Source organism: Mastomys coucha, unplaced genomic scaffold (assembly GCF_008632895.1).
Source record: "Mastomys coucha isolate ucsf_1 unplaced genomic scaffold, UCSF_Mcou_1 pScaffold20, whole genome shotgun sequence".
NCBI lineage: Eukaryota > Metazoa > Chordata > Mammalia > Rodentia > Muridae > Mastomys > Mastomys coucha.
Genome location: NW_022196903.1, coordinates 37,501,254 through 37,504,243, shown reverse-complemented (window position 1 = coordinate 37,504,243; position 2,990 = coordinate 37,501,254). Strand labels below are relative to the sequence as shown.

The following is a 2,990-nucleotide window of genomic DNA, read 5'->3' as shown; positions in this document are numbered from 1 at the left end:
AATGCAACCTGGGTAAGTGAGTTTATCCTCATTGGTCTCTCCACTGACAAACACATCCAAGCTGCACTTTTTGTCCTCTTTGGGGTCACCTACCTAGTGACTCTGCTGGGCAATGGACTCATTGTCCTGCTGATTACACTGGACCCACGACTCCATCTGCCCATGTATTTCTTCCTCTGTCACCTGTCAGTGGTAGACATCTGCTACACCTCCGGTGGGGTCCCCCAGATGTTGGCACACTTCCTCATGGAGAAGAAAACCATCTCTTTTGCCTTATGTGCAACCCAGCACTTCTTCACTCTGGCCCTAGGAGGAACTGAATTTCTGCTGCTGGCTGCCATGGCCTATGACCGCTATGTGGCTGTCTGTGATCCACTAAGGTACACAGTGGTGATGAGCCCAAGGCTCTGCATGGGTCTAGCAGGTATCTCTTGGTTTGTGGGTGTAGTTAATTCTGCTGTGGAGACAGCAGTCACCATGCGCCTTCCCACCTGTGGGCACAATGTGCTCAACCATGTGGCCTGTGAGACACTGGCACTGGTCAGGCTGGCCTGTGTGGACATCACCCTCAACCAAGTGGTGATACTGGTTTCTAGTGTGGTGGTGCTGCTGGTGCCCTGCTCCCTGGTCTCTCTGTCCTATGCCCACATTGTGGCTGCCATCATGAAGATCCGCTCTACCCAGGGACGCCGCAAAGCCTTCGGTACTTGTGCCTCCCACCTGACTGTGGTCTCCATGTCTTATGGGATGGCCCTTTTCACACACATGGAGCCCACCTCCACAGCCTCTGCTGAGCAGGATAAGGTGGTGGTGGTTTTCTATGCTGTGGTCACCCCCATGCTGAATCCTCTCATCTACAGTCTGAGGAACAAGGATGTGAAGGCTGCCTTCAGTCGAGTTCTGATTAAGAGCTTTGAGTAAAAAAATTAGGACACAATTCTGTAAAGAAGCCATCTCTCTGTATAGTTGGAATTTGGAGACGTAGTTCCTGGTGATGTACGTGTAAGTGTGATGAGGTATATAGCTCTTTTGGTATTTATATAAGTATACAGATATGGGTGCACATGAAATGTGTGTGCATGCATGTGTACAAATATATGGATCTGTGATATATACTATGCTCTTTTGAGTTAAAAGAGAACTCTCATTTTAACTCTGCATTCTTGTTTTTTTTTTGACCCTTGCCTTAATTCAAAGAAAGTGAATCATGTGCCTTTAAAATGATCCAACCTATGAAAATCTTAAATAAAATATATTCATTTTCTTAAATGAAATGCAGGAGAAATGACACAACAGATATACAGATTAGAAAGGAAGATTAATTATATATGCACATAATTTAAGTCAAGGGCCTTTTCATTGCTAAAATTTCCAAATGTATAGAAGTCAGACAAAAAGGAAAAAGAAATAAGTGGTAAGTTATAAACTTTTCAAATTTGCCTTAGGTCAGAGGAATAAATGTCATATGATTCCCATTTGATGCAGCCCATCTTAGCGGTGTGTGGAACTCACACATATCAGAAGCCAATATCATACTCATGATCTCCATAACCCTAGAAAGTAAGCTGTGGACAGATGCAAGTCCCAAGGGCTTCACTTACCTTCCTTCCATTTCCAACTTGCTGAGGAGGCAAGTGCCAGGTCAGAAAAACCCAATATCAAAACCTCATCCTAAAGATTTCTGCATAACAGGCATATTCTCTTTTGAAAATTCTGGAATATATTCAGAAGTCATCCTGGATTAGAAGGACACAACACATATGATGAGAGGTGAGCCAATGAACACAGCAAGGAAAGAATTCTTTCCTCATTGAAAGTCATTTGTTTAATCCATTCTAACACACACACACACACACAGGGTGGGTAAGTCTCTTCTAAACATCTTAGACAATAGAGCAAAGCAGTAGTGATTTGATTCTGACAAATCCTTAAAACAACTTTTTAAAAGGCAAATTAAGTATCTCTCATCCAGGAGCTGGAGTGATAGCTGTGATGAGCTCTTGTTCTTACTTAGGGCCTTGGTTCTTTTCCCAGCACAAACATGGCAAACCCCACTCATCTGCACACAGAGGATCTGCTGCCCACTTCTTACCTCTTCAGGCACTGCACACATGTGGTGCACAGACACACATGTGGACAAAGCATCCGTATAAATTTTATTTCTTTTAAAAAGAGAAAAGAAGGCCATTTTTTCTGGTGAGTTTCTAAGACCGGAGCAGCCAGCCAGGAGGCATGGGGCCCATGAGTCGCAGAGGACTTGCAGGGCGGCAGGGACAGGACAAGCTCTAGTCAGAGACACTAAGAACATCTAACACCAAAAATCAAGAGATGGTGAAAGGCAAATGCAAGAATCCTACCAACAGAAACCAAGACTACTTGGCTTTATCAGAACCTAGTACTCCCACTGCAACAAGTCCTGGAGATCCCAAAACACCAGAAAAGCAAGAATTGGATCTAAAATCATATCTCACAATGCTGATAGAGGAACTTAAGAAGGACATGAATAACTCCCTTAAAGAAATACAGGAGAACACAGGTAAAGAGGTACAAGCCCTTAAAAGGGAAACAAAAAAAAATCCCATAAAGAATTACAAGAGATCACAAGTAAACAAGTGGAAGCACTTAAAGAGCAAACTCAAAAATCCCTTAAGGAATTTCAGGAAAACACAAACAAACAGGTAAAGGAATTGAGTAAAACCATCCAGAACCTAACAGTGGAAGTCGAAACAATAAAGAAATCACAAAAAGAGACAACCCTGGAGTTAGAAATCTTAGGAAAGAAGTCAGGAAACATAGATGCAAGCATCACCAACAGAATACAAGAGATAAAAGAGAGAATCTCAGGGGCAGAAGATAACATAGACAACATTGACAGAACAGTCAAAGAAAATGCAAAAAGCAAAAAGACCCTACCCCAAAAGATACAGGAAATCCAGGACACAATGAGAAGACCAAACTTAAGGATAATAGGTATAGAAGAGAGTGAAGAC

The 2,990-nt window shown here is 42.6% G+C and overlaps 1 pseudogene across 1 annotated transcript; it reads left to right on the top strand.

Annotated features, from left to right (window-relative positions):
* Positions 1 to 930, top strand: LOC116098521 (annotated as a pseudogene). The gene has a single exon (XR_004121858.1). The product of XR_004121858.1 is annotated as an olfactory receptor 2F1-like (transcript).
* Positions 931 to 2,990: the final 2,060 nt, after the last annotated feature.